Source organism: Opisthocomus hoazin, chromosome 15 (assembly GCF_030867145.1).
Source record: "Opisthocomus hoazin isolate bOpiHoa1 chromosome 15, bOpiHoa1.hap1, whole genome shotgun sequence".
Lineage (NCBI taxonomy): Eukaryota > Metazoa > Chordata > Aves > Opisthocomiformes > Opisthocomidae > Opisthocomus > Opisthocomus hoazin.
The window spans coordinates 23,227,967-23,241,583 of record NC_134428.1 but is presented as its reverse complement, the minus strand read 5'-3'; the positions used below and the strand labels follow the sequence as shown (position 1 = coordinate 23,241,583).

At 61.4% G+C, this 13,617-nt stretch overlaps 1 protein-coding gene across 3 annotated transcripts in view; it reads right to left on the bottom strand.

The window, feature by feature from the left end:
• The window catches only part of RAI1 (retinoic acid induced 1), an 85,298-nt gene that overhangs the window by 35,369 nt on the left and 36,312 nt on the right, over nucleotides 1-13,617 (bottom strand). Inside the window, exons 1-2 of one of the 3 annotated variants that reach the window (XM_075436036.1) lie at nucleotides 11,591-11,943; nucleotides 11,402-11,482 (exon numbers count right to left, since the gene is read on the bottom strand). The exons of 1 other annotated variant lie outside the window; for it this stretch is intronic. The gene's annotated coding sequence lies outside the window, so the exon portion shown is untranslated. Of the gene's footprint in view, nucleotides 1-11,401; nucleotides 11,483-11,590; nucleotides 11,944-13,617 lie in introns of those variants that run through there. One more of the 3 variants, XM_075436035.1, reaches the window with a different exon arrangement.

Here is a 13,617-nt window from a genome sequence, read left to right as displayed (position 1 = left end):
ACCCCCTGCCCAAGCAGGGTCACCCACAGCAGGCTGCACAGCACCGCGTCCAGGCGGGGCTGGAATATCTCCAGAGAAGGAGACTCCACAGCCTCCCTGGGCAGCCTGGGCCAGGGCTCCGTCACCCTCAGAGGGAAGAAGTTCTTCCTCATGTTCAGATGGAACTTCCTCTGCTTCAGTTTGTGCCTGTTGCCCCTTGTCCTGTTGCTGGGCACCACTGAACAGAGTCTGGCCCCGTCCTCCTGACCCCCACCCTGCAGATATTTATAAGCATTTATTAGGTCCCTTCGCAGCCTTCTCTTCTCCAGGCTGAACAAGCCCAGCTCCCTCAGCCTCTCCTCGTAGGAGAGATGCTCCAGTCTCCTCATCATCTTTGTAGCCCTACCCACAGCCCGGGGTGACAAACAATTGGAGGAGGGTGCTGGCACCGCACCCGCCAGCACCGCGGTCGTGGTGACGTCCCCATCCACGGTCCCCGGGCCATGGCGATCTCTGCATGGGGACGGATGCGTCCCGCTGCCGTCCGGCCCCGGGGACTTGCAGAGGCAAAACTGACCCTGGCAATGGAAATACAAAGCCCAGAGGGTCCAGCTGGGCGCTGGCATTGGTCCCGTGTCTGCCAGCTTGCCCCGTGCCTCAGTTTCCCCAAAGCAGCAGCATTTCGCTTCACTGCCCTGTCTGGAGCGACGCGGCTGCTGCATCTCCTCAGCGGTGGGATGCATCGACGCCATGGCACCTGGCGTAGGGCTGCCAGCAAACCGACCCCGGCGGGGATGCCCCCGCTGCCCCCGGCACAGGTGCGTCCCCGCCGTCACGGCGTCGTACGCAACGCTTCGGAGCCGAGGCGGTCGGGCGCCGGCCCTTCCGCCGCCCGTCACAGCCCGGTCGCCCGCATCCGTGGCACCGGCTCGACAGCCCGCGAGCGCGGCTGCGGCTGGGCGGCGCGGGTACCTGCTGTTTGAATGTCAACACCTCATTTATACATCTTGATTGGCTCTCATCAGCCATGCTGCGTTACACCTGATTGCTCCGAGCCGGCGCGGGGTGCCAGACTGCAGCGCGTAATTTCATTTAATTGGCCCTCCATCCAAAGCAAAACAGAAATAGAGGAATAAAGAAACAACAAAGCATCTTCCCCCCCTAAAAAAAAAAAAATTAAAATCGCTGCGGTTTGGGGGTTGGTTTTATTTCACAACCACCAACAGGCCGTGCCGCGGGCTGCGGGAATCCCTTCCCGGCGGTGCCGGACCCCGCGTGAGCCGTGAGGTGCTTTGCCACCCCGCGGGCTCGGTGTGCTCACGGTCCCCCCTCGTCCCGTGATGAGCCCCGTGCTCCCGTCACGCTCGCCTGTGCTCCTTCCCCCGCCCGCTCTCGCAAACCACTGAGGCTGAAATTTCAATTAAGAAAGAGAAATAATTACCCGCCGCTCCACATTTCCTCTAAAATGGTAGCCAATGCCAGCAAGCCAAGTCACCGCCTCCCGCCGCGTCCTGGCGGGCTGGCGGTCGGCTGACATTTCCAGGATAACACCGGCCCAGCCGCCGCTCGCCGGTGGCCGCTGCCGCAGCCGTGCCGGGATGCCAGCACCGCGTGGATGCTCCGAAGAGACGCTCGCTTGCTCGGCGAGAGCGGGGCTGCCGCGAGCCCCCGCCACCCCGGCACGAACTTGTGCCGGGTCCGAACTCTCTGCCTGACGCTGACCGGGGAAGGGCAGATGGACCCACCTTTGGGACAGGTCCCCAAGCATGGGGACACCAATGGTGTCAGCCTCCCCCGCGGCGCTGCTCCGGGCTGATGCCCCAATCCAGCGCTCGCTGGGGCACCCCGGGCCTGCCCCCAGCCCCCGGGAAGGGCTCTGCTCGTATTCACCCCGACGATGTTCCAGAAACCACATTTCTTGCATTAATTTATCTTAGCACAGCCAGAAATAAAAGAGGGACAAATCCCATCGGGGCTGGAATGGGTGCAAACCCCGACCGGAGGGTGCTGCAGCATCCCACAACCGCTCCTGCAGCTTCTCTTCACCATCCAGCCTGTCCCAGCCCCGGCTCACACCCTGCTGGGGTGGCACCACCCCGTCACGGAGCCCCATGGTCCATCTCCGGCCAGCGCGGACGAGCCAGGAACCCCAGGAGCAGGCAGAAACGGACGCTGACCTGGGCGCAGGAGGCTCCACCATCATGGATGAGGATGAGGATGAGGATGGGGATGAGGATGGGGATGGGGATGAGGATGAGGATGGGGATGGGGATGAGGATGGGGATGAGGATGAGAATGGGGATGGGGATGGGGATGAGGATGGGGATGAGGATGAGGATGGGGATGGGGATGAGGATGGGGATGAGGATGAGGATGGGGATGAGGATGAGGATAGGGTTGGGGATGAGGATGGGGATGAGGATGGGGATGGGGATGAGGATGAGGATGAGGATGGGGACGGGGATGAGGATGGGGATGAGGATGGGGATGGGGATGGGAATGAGGATGAGGATGAGGATGGGGATGGGGATGAGGATGGGGATGAGGATGAGGATGGGGATGAGGATGGGGATGAGGATGGGGATGAGGATGGGGATGAAGATGAGGATGGGGATGAGGAAAGCAGGAGCGTGACGCACAGGGCTGGCCTTGGGTTTCACGCACCTTGCAGGGCTGCGGTTCCCACCCGCACACAACCCCCTGGGCTCGAGCCCCTCCTGCTCCGGTCAAAACCCCCACCGGGCACCGAACCGGCAAGAAGCTCACGCCGAGCTCGGCGTGGGGAGATGCCACGTTCGGGTGGCGGTGGCTGAGACAGAGCTCCAGGAGCTCGCGTTGGGCAAACGGGTGCTCCCTGCACCCCGACAGATACAAACGCGCCGCTGCCCAGCGACTCCACGGCCATCGGCTCGTGCCACCGCGTGCTACGGGAGCTCGAGTGAACAGTAACCACGCTCCTACAGCCCCGGCTGCCCACGGAGCTCTGCGGGGGCTGCGGGGACCCACGCTGCCGCAGAACAAGCCGGCGCAGGCAAGGCCGTGTGTCCCAAACCGGACCCTCCGCAACCAACGGCGACGGCGTCTTCTTTCCCCTGGCTGTTGTCGCGGAGGGCGGCGGGGGTTGCAGCGGAGGCTGCGAGTCCCGTGACTCCAGCGGCAGGAGCTGCAGGAGCCCCGGGCAGCGATCACAAGGACGGGGAAAGCAGCAACGTCAGGTTGCAGATTAGCTTCGTTTTCTAGCCGGGGAGGCAGAAACCTCCCACGGCTCGACATCTCACCGGAGACCACACAGGGAGCCTGGGGAAAGCCAGGGAGAGGTCGTGGGTCTCTGAGGGGCGAGAGCATCCTCTCCCCGAGGAGGGACGGAGCTCGTAGGCAGCGCAATCCCACGGCTCCCCCAACCCATCGCCGCACCCCAAAACTTCACCCAGGGCCACGTATCGCACCCCTTCCCCCCCACGACCCCAACCGGGGTGGGGGGCTGCCACACCGGCCGGGGCTGCAGAAACCAGTTTGGCTCTTTAACCAAGTTTCAATGCACTTCCCTTGACTCGGTTCCCAGTTCAGCGCAGAGGAGACCCAGCTTGGCCGGCAGCCACGGCGCTCGGCTACGCACGTCCCTGCCGAGAGACACATTCCTCAGCACTGCAGCTAAGTGCAGCGCAGCCTTTTGAGGCCTTCACCCCTCCTTCAAGGATAATTTATGCCCTCTGACCCAACTCCCCCTTTTAAATCAGGCTGATCAATAGAGGAATCAGACAATCCTTTTAAGAAACTAGCTCATCTGATCCTTCCAGCTAACGATCTCTGCTCTTCTCACAGCTGTTTGCGCATACGTAGCCCAGGCAGCTGGGGGAGGCGGGAGGAAGAAAAGCCACCGGGCCAAATTTCCCCTTCCCCAACCCAAGCAGAAGCGGCGGCGGCGCTGCTGATTTGAGCGGGAGCGAAACGGGCGATGCCAACCCCCGTCTTCTGGAAAAACGGGGGTCCCATCGGCAGGCTGGCAGCTCCTCCGGCAACGCCGCACACCATCGCGCTGCCGGCAAGCACCGGCTCCGAAATCTGCCCCCTCGCCCATCTCGCTGCCGAATCACAGAATCCCAGCATGGCAGGGGTTGGAAGGGACCTCTGTGGGTCATCCAGCCCAACCCCCTGCCCAAGCAGGGTCACCCACAGCAGGCTGCACAGCACCGCGGCCAGGCAGGGCTGGAATATCTCCAGAGAAGGAGACTCCACAGCCTCCCTGGGCAGCCTGGGCCAGGGCTCCGTCACCCTCAGAGGGAAGAAGTTCTTCCTCGGGTTCAGCTGGAGCTTCCTCTGCTTCAGTTTGTGCCCATTGCCCCTTGTCCTGTCGCTGGGCACCACTGAACAGAGTCTGGCCCCATCCTCCTGACGCCCACCCTGCAGATATTTGTAAGTATATATTAGGTCCCCTAATGCGCCCTTCTCCCAGCCCGGGAGCCCTCCGAGGATATTCTCCTTCATCCTCGCTCTTCCCGCAGGCTCCAGCATCGCCTCCCGTGAAAAAACCCAGCCCCGACTCCGGTTCCAGCCCGAGCCGCAGTCGCCCGCACCCCGCGCCGCGCACAGCCGCGGCACCGCAGCTCCCGGCTCCTCTGCGCGCGGAGGGGAAGCGGTGAGCACTGGGGATCTCCATCGCCCGGCCGGCAAACCCTCGCCCCTCGTGGGACCCTCGCTTCCTCACGGCAGCAAAAGCTCACGGGTGCAGCCGCCTTCTGCCCACGGAGCGGTTACACCGGATCGGGGGCAGAGGGAGCGATGCCCGGCATGGCGATGCCCGGCGCGGCACCTCGCGGGGAGGAGGACGGCACGGCAAATGTTGGCGGCGGAGCCTCCAGAAGAGCTTTATTACAGCAGCCACATTTCCATTTAACAGGCAAAGGAATGGGGTTAACCAGCAAAGAGGGAAGCAGCGAAGAACCCTTCAAGTTTTCAAACTAAATCAGCTCCCGGAACGACGGCGCTCGGCAGCCAGACGTCCCCTTCTCCTCGGAGTGTGCCGGGCTTTTGACATTTATTACGCTGGCCGAGAACCACGCAGAGGCAGGATGCTTTTCTCGCATCCAAGGGCCGTTTCTCACCCTGGCACACTGGGGTGGGGATTTCTCCCCTGCCTGGGTAGGATCTGACCCCCGGTACCCCCTCCCCACAGGGACCTCCCCCTGCAAACCACCCAGGACGGAGGATGGGACCGTGCCCCAGGGATGCTCGGCACCCTCCCCGCGCCTGCCGGGAGCCGGGGAGCAAGCTCCGAGCCGGGGGCACCTCCACGTACCCCCACCGCACGTCCTCTCCCACCCAGCCCTTGCTCCGAAGCCAGGCAGCAGACGCGAAAGCCAAGCGGTCTGAAGGGCTGCCGCAGCGCAGCGCGGTGCAGGTCCTGCCACAGCAGTCACAGTGAATTACAAGGTATCCGAGCCCCGCGCAGCAGCAGCAGGCACGGTGAAGGACACGCTGCGACAGGACTCGGGTCTCCTCCGGAGAATCCAGCCGCCGGCCCGGGGAGAGGCAGCGGGACGAGGAGGCCAGCCGTGTTCCATAGATCATACGGCGACAGGCATGGCGAAGGACACGCTACTGCAGGACGAGGCGGCGCGGGGGGTTTACCCAAGCTGAAGGACGCGGTGTTGGCAGGGGACGGCCGTGCCTCGCTGGATCAGCGAGCACCCACGCCTTTGCGAGCCAGCAGCCGTGAACGATTTTAATTATTCTTTCCTACTTTATCGAGCATCTCATTTTCATTTACGCGCTGGCCATCTCCACCTGGGAACGTGGTCGGCGCCGCTCCTTTCCAGCGCTGCTCCCGTGTCCCCTCCCAGCATGAGCCAGATGGGACCCAGCGGAGCCGGAGGTCCATCCCCGGCGCGGGGGACGCAGCCAGTGACCGCCCTGCCCTGCAGCTCCTCTGCACGCCCCACACGACGTCGAGGACGGTAATGGAGCTGGGCAGAGCCTCCCTGATGCTCCATGTCCCTCCCCACCGGAGCAGAAGCACCGAGCACCGATTTTAGCGGCTGCCATAAATGCAGCAGGAGCGGTGTCCCCTGGTGAGGCATCGAGCGGTGACTAAGAGCGGAGATGACAATAAAGCGGAGGAAGCAAGGTCTGACTGCAAAGCAGCAAACCGACCCCCCGAATCCAGCTCGGAGGCGCTGACTGACGACGCTCCCCCAAACCAGAACGGAGCCCGAGCCCCCACGACGGGGAGCCGGGCTCTCCGGGGCTCGGGCTGAGCTTGGCGCTGGCGCAGGCTCGGTTTGGGTGGAAATCCCCGAAACGGAAGGGGAGGAAGGCTTCCCCGCAGCAGGACGCTGGGACGGAGTTCAAGCCTCCTAGCAAAGCACACAGGGAGCCTTCCGCGCAGCCCCTCCGTATAAACCCACCCCCTTCCAACGTTCTCGGTGGTAAACGCGGTCGAGATCGTGCCCGCCTTGACAGACCGAGGCGTGTTGACGGCGCTTTGGCACAAGGGATGCATCCAGTCGGGATTTTCACTCGGCTCTGCCGCTTGGGCATCGCGCAGCCACAACAAACCCGTTTCAATACCTCTCGTTTCACCCAAGGCAGAGATCCAGGCTGTTCCCCGCGGAGCAAGCGCCAGACCCGGGGCCAAATTAATCTCCGATGGATCTCCATCAGCTTCGTGGAGTTACAGCCGCCATTTGGCCCACGCGTGACAGGCAAATCTGTTCGTTTCTCTTCCGAATCGGCCAAAACACCGCGGCATTTGTTAACGGGGGAAGAGAGGGACGCATCCTCCGGGAGAGATCTCTTTGGATACTGCGCCAGCCTTTCCTTTTTTTATTTCCTTTGCTGCCTGGGATGAAAGGCGAGCGAGACGCTCCGTAGCACATGCCTGAGCTGTTTGGGAAAGAAACAGGAATTTCCTCACGCCATTCCCAGTCTTTTGATAGGCAGGTGGGATGCGAGCGGGAATAACTCAATCAAGACAGAGCAATTTTTAATTAATTTGTGGATCCCTTTGCCGGCTGATCGCCTTGGAGACAAAAGGGAAGCCTCTCCTTTAACACTTGTGTGTGCCTGGTACTCTGAGCCTCCCCTTTTCACCGGCACATCTTTGGTCTTGAAAGCTGCACAAAAGGCAGAATTCCTTGATCTTTTGCCTCGGCTTTTGCTAAGACGGAGACACACACGAGGGGGAGCTGGGCTGGGGTTCTTTTTTAGGTTTCTTTTCTATTTTTTTGGAGAATATTAAAGCCCAAAATGCACATAGAGCGGGGTGGGGAAGGGAAAAAATAGAAAGGGGAAAAAAAAAACCCCTCAAGCCAAAGAAAGCGGAGCGTTTTCCCCTTGCTCTGTTGACACCTTCTGCCCAGCCCGCTCCATCCCCAAGGGGAGGGAGTTGAAAGGTTCAAGCTACATCAAGCGGTGAGTAATGCAGCGGGAGGCTGCTCGGGGCTGGGCTCTCGCCCTCCGCCATCGCTCCCTGCCCCGTGCTGGGTGCTGCGTGGGGCCGAGCCGAGCTCTCGCCCTCCCCTGCTCACCCTTCCGTGGGGATGCGGGAACTTCCGAGGCAGTGACTGACACTACAATTATCGATTGCCGGCTGCGAAGGCTTGCTCGCGCCTCCCCCCCTCTTCTCACTTGTTTTCTTCTGTGCAGCAGAGTGCCAGCCTTCAGAGACTGCTGCTGTAAAAGGCTCGGATTGACGGGGTGTCAAGATATCCGCTGCCCCTGGCTTTTAACGTTCCCTTGCAGGGGGGAGTGGGAAGAGCCCCTGCACCGGTGACGGGAGCTCGGCTAGCTCCCAAAGAAAGGGAGGAATGAAAAGCTTTCCTCTCTCCTCCGTCGAGGAGATGCTCTTGAACCACAAGCAGCTTTTTCAGTCTCGGCTTGGCTGCGTGCGTCTCGGAAATCTCAAGATGCTGGGAAGAAGGAGGAGAGGCGGCGTGCCAGCCGGCCCCCGCCAGCGGCTTCGTCCTGCCCAAAAATCAAGGCACCCGAGAAAAACACCACCTTCCCCACCCGGTCTCCGTGGGGTGGCACACACACGCGTGGCCATCAGCCCACCACACTGGGCCGTGGCCATTTTGGAGGTGAGGAGGGCAAGAGGCATCCCAACCAGCCCAGGTCTCCCAGCGAAGGCTGCGGAAGGACCAGGACTCCCCAGCCCGGGAGCATCCTCGGCTGCTCAGCACCGATGGCGTGGGGGGACCAGACCAGAGGGTTTTCCTAGCAAAGACCAGCGAAGCAGGAGCACCAGGTGCCCCCTGGCGATGCCACCTCAGGAGGCCACCCTGCCCGATGGCCCTGGGAGCCAGGGCTCCGGGGTCCTCCGCGAGCCCCAGCCCCAGCTCAGCTGCCCACCCTGGGCAAGTGCCATCCCTGCCACAAAACACGGACGGCAACCTGCCCGCGGAGGTGCTTCCGAAGCCTGGCAGCACCTCGGGACCACGGCTGAGTGTTCCGTGCTGGAGCCAAGGGCCTGAAATTAAAGCCGGCTCCGTGACCGTTGCTGTTGACACCTGGTGATGGGAGGAGAGGGATCGATGATGGAGAGTCTGTCGCTCCTGATGCATCGCTGTCAGGGTCAATACACAATTCTCGGGGAGATCAGATGTCCAGGTTAACTGCTTTGCCTCCGTGCTAAGCCGATGGGCTGGTGGACCCCCATCCTGCTCACACCTCCTCCTCCCTGGCCAGTCTCAGCCCTGCAGCCACCAAATGCCACCGAGAGCATCCCCAGGGCTCATGGCTCTTGTTTTCACCCACGCAGAGCTCAAGCGTAGCTGCAAATGGTGCCCAGGGCTGGGAGAGGGACATGGGGGCAATAGGGACCTGCGCCCCAGGAGCTTTCGGCTGCATCAAACCAGCCACGTGCGGCATCACCGTGGGACCATGTGGGGACACGGGGCTTGGGGACAGCCACCACCTCCCCGCGGCCACAGAGACACTGGCCACCCTAGGGGGTGTGGGAGGGGGAGTGGGGCTAATGAGACCCCCGTGGGGGAGCCCCAGCTGCTGGTGCCCCTGCCTGTCCCCATCCCGAATTGCTGGGCAACGGAAAAGGCAGGAGAGGGGGGAACCTCATCTTCCCTGCCCGGCACAGGTTCTGCCGGCTCGGTGGCCACGACCCACCCCGTACCCTGGGCGGGCAGAGGACCCACGTGGCTTTGGCACGACGCCTGTCCCCTCCAGGTGACACCTCGGACCCCTGTGTGCCAGGAGAGCCGTGACAGCGGGGTCGCACTGTGCCCACTGCCCCACGCCGGCTTCTGGCACCCCACGGCACCCTCGCCGCCGGCCATGCCCGCTCGCCACGCCGGGCAGGATCCGGGGTCCTGCGAGGCCGAGAGCCACCCGCAGCCGGCCCCAGGGTCTCACCGCGCCGGCTCCCCGGGGCTTTCGGCCGCTCGCCTCCTCCCGGAGCCCGGCACAGCCTCCCCGGGGGGACCAGGGACTCTACCTGCCGGCAGCATCGCGGGGGGACGCAGCATCGCACCCCGACCCCGGCACAGCCGGACTCGCGCCAGCCCCCCCAAAAACCCAAGAAAACCGAGCGCAGCTTGAATAACAAAAGCAGCGATCAGTAAAGACTCTCCCAAGAGGCTGCAAGTTCTTCAATTAGAGCTCTCATTATGGGAACGAGAAACTCCACGCCGTCTTCTGCACGGAGAAGACTTTTTTCCCCCCTCTCTTTTAAAGAAAAAAAGGAGGGAGGGAGGGAGGGAGAGGAAGGCTGCATCTCTAATGCAACAGACAGGTCTGCTGAGATTCACTTTGGCTCTTATTTTGACTTTCATCTAAAAGAGCTGCCCTGGGAATCCATTAAGTCCAATTTCAATCGGCTCTCCGCCCTCACGGCTTCTCCCCGCCTTCGCGGCCCCCCCCGGCCCCCTTCTCCCCCCCCCCCCGCTCCCCTTGGAAGCAAACAAACACAAAAGCAAGGCCAGGCAGGGCAGGCAGCGAAGGGCAGGCAGCGAAGGGCACCGCCGGCGAGGTTTCGGCACTGGTCCCCGGGGATGACGGCCCTCCCCGGGCCGGTTGCTCCATCTTTCTTTCCGCCCAAACAAACACAACCCGGCCACGTTTGGAGCCACCCCCCACCTCGGTGGTGATTTTGGGGGGGACGACGGGGTTTCGGGACCTGCTTCAGCTCTCCGCACATCTCCCTGCCCCCCACCCTTCCACGCACAGGCGTATTTTCCTCTGGTTTTATTATTTTCCCAGTACAATTAGCTCCATTAACGCCGCAGCCGGCAAAGTTGGATGGGATATAATCACGTACTTCAGGGTTTGGGGGTTGGTTTTTTTTCCCCGTTGAGTTTCCCCACCCCGAGATCATGCCTCTGCCTTTGGGAATGGCCCCCCCCCGCAGCCCCGCAGCCGGACCCCTCGCCTTTCATCTCACCACACTCATTCAAGCTCCGCTTCTGTCGTATAAGCAGTTTTCCAGCTCTTCCCCCCCCCCCGTAACACACCCGCTCTGCATTGCATCCTATTCATATGTTTTCAATCATCGCTGTTTCGTTATTTTAAAACAAAAGCACACGGTCCCCGTCCCCCCCCTCCCCAGCAGCAGGCTCCGAGCCCCCTCGCCAGGCTCCTCCGTTATCCCCCGGTCTGTTTGTTTATGAACGTCAGCGGAGGATTTGGGGGGCAAAATCTGCCGGGGGAGCAAGGGAGCGGGAGGTGGAAGTCGCAGCGAGGGGCTCTGCCAGCTGTGCAAACCCCGCGATTCCTCGGGTTATCTGCTCCGATCCATTTTTTTTTTTTTCCCCTGCCCCGCCAGCCACCGAATAAAAGAAAGAAAATCCATCAAGTCAGCGTTCTCACGTGCAGACAACGGCAGGGATCGCCAGGCGCCCGACCGCCGCAACTTTTCTAAGTATAAAACCGTGCGCATCGATAACTCCTCGATTAAATCAGCCTCCCCGGGAAGATTTCCCTCCGCGGAGGCTTCCGCAGCCCCGTGCCCGTTATTCTTTTAACTTTGGAAAAGTCAGAGTCAGGACGAGCGAAACGAATCCATCCCTCACACACACAAATATCCCACGTCTCCGCTGCATCTTTGTTCAGACACCCATCAATCGGCAAGTCAGAAGGATTTCTGGACCGGTTGCAAATTTCTTTATTACTTCCAGAAAAGCAAAACACCCCCCCCCCTCCCTCCGCCGCTGCTGCAAAGAGGACACACAGACACACACACACACGTACGTACACCCCCCCCCAAACTCCGCGGGCGCCGCGCATCCATTCAATCGCAGCGGCACACGAGTTGCACGATAAAATAAATCCGGGGGGAAGCTCCGTCCGTACCCCCACCTCCACCCCCCACCTCCACCCCCCCCCTCCCCAATTCTGCTGTGGCTTCAAGGAGAGAAAAAAAGAGGGGGGGGGGGAAAAACCCAAGGCACAAAGATGTAGCTTGCAACAATACCTGCGATGGTCCTCGCTCTCGCCTCTCTCTCCTGCTGGCTCGCTCTCCTCCTCTTCCAGAGCACAGTAGCCAGATTAGATCCTTAGAAAAAAAAATGTGAGAAATAGCACAATTCTCCCTTTTTTTTTTCCTTTTTTTTTTTTTTTTTTGCTTCCCTTCTCAGCAGCCCTTCTGAGCTCCTTCACTAACCATTATTCATAGACCACTAGGGGATATAAGGTAATTAGAAACGGCCCTATAGCATCCAGCCTGAAAATGTAATGCCAGCGGTAGGAGTGGTGGAGGGCTCTGGCTGCGGGCGGCTCCGGCAGAAAGTGCTGGCTGGAGCTGGGGACGAGGTGACAAGTGGGGTGGAGAGCAGAGGGCGAGCGGCAGCGGGTGCTGGCGGCTCTCCCCGCCGAGACCAGGGCGGCCGGGGATGCCGAGGGACGGCGGCACCAAACCGGTTCGGGAACGGTTGGGGGAATTTAATTTTTTATTATTATTATTATTATTTTATTTTTTTTTCTATTTTTCGCCGGAGCGGGCTCGCCGTGCCCGTGCGAGCCGTGCTGGGGCTGCGCGCGCGCGCGCGTGTGTGTGTGCGTGTGCGTGTTTGTGCCAGGAATAGCAATCAGCAGAGGCAGCACACAGAGCGCAAAAATGCCATCATGCAGGGTCAACAGAAAGCTGCAGACATTTCCCCCCCCCCCTTTTTATTTTTTTTTTTTGTAGGCTTAATCCTCTGGAGCGGGGGAGAGGGAAAAGGAGGAGGCTGCCGCCTTCTTTATAGTTTTGATTTTTTCCTCTTCCAGCCTCGCAGGATCAGATTAACCCCCCCTCCCCACCCCCACCCCCCCACATGCCAGCCCCAGCGATCCCCAGCGCTGCGCTGGGGTGATGCCGGAGCTGGCGTGGGGCGGGATGCGGGGGTCTCGCCGCCGCGATGAGCCGGGTTGGGATGAGCTCGGTGGGCTCGGGCGGCAGCGGAGAAGCGAAGCAAGAGGGAGGCAGCGCAGAGGGGGGGGGAGCGGAGGCAAATGAACAAATCACACCTGCAGCTTTCTGCGTGCTGTAGCCAGCTGCAGCCCAGGCAGGGACCGGCAGGAATAACGCCGGCACGCGGGCTCCCGGCACCGCGCGGCTGCGGGATTTAGGTGCACGGCGAGCTGGCGGTGCTGGGAGCGATCGCTCTTGGGGGGGGGTTATTTTAGGAGCGAGGGGAAAAGGGAGACGGTAACAAAGAGCGATCCTTCCCCACACCCCGCTTTCGCCAAGGGGTAAATAAAATCCGGCGCAGAGGCGAGGAGCTGGTCCCCTCGCCAAGGGGAGCGCAGCGCTGCTCGCCGGCGACGGCTTCGGTGGCCCTGGCACGCCGGGACGCTGCCGTGCGGCTCCGCGCACCGGCTCCTGCCCGAAGGGTGCGAGCGCCCAGCCCTGCCTCCTCCCGCGACTCCGCTCTGAGCCTCTCGTTAATTGAACTAAAGCTGTTCACCTTGATAACGCAGCACGGCGGCGAGTTCCCGAGCCTTACGCGGGGGGCTGGAGAGCTATTTGATCCACTTCCAAGGTGCTGCCTTTCAATTCAACCCCTTGCTCTTGAAGGATGGATAACCAGGCCCTCTCTTCTCCCCGTTAATTACTCGAGATAGCAGGCATCAAGCCGCAAAACAGACCAAACCTCGTCAGGGGACCGAGCATCTGCCAAAGCAGACTGCTTGCTCTCGTCTCCTCCATCCTCATCCTCGTCCCCGGGTCCAGCCCAGCCCCAGCCTGGCTGTTTATAGCAAACACACCACGGCACGCTGCCGGCCACCTCCGACTCCACACATGCCTCTCTGCAGGATGGCAAACCGAGCCGGGACCCCATGGCTCTCCAGGGATTCGGTATTTATCCCCCGTAACCACCGATCCCCCTTGCCCATCACAGGGAAGAGCTCCCTCGCCGCTCGGCAGCACGGGCTGTGACTGCCACCCCACTGACGCCAAGGTGGGACATACCCCATGGGCATCACCCCCAGGTCCTCCTCTGGGACTGAGGGAAGACGAAAGGATTTGTTATTTTTACACGACTTTCCCATCAATTCAGCAATCTGGTCCATCCGGGTCTTTCCCCGGCTGTAATATGTTTGAAATCCCCACCTCCGGGAGTCCTGTGATTTCAGGAGAACCTCAGCCCCGCTCTCCTTCAAGCCCGACTTCACCGTGGCGAGGAGAAAGGTTGAAACCACAAGCCC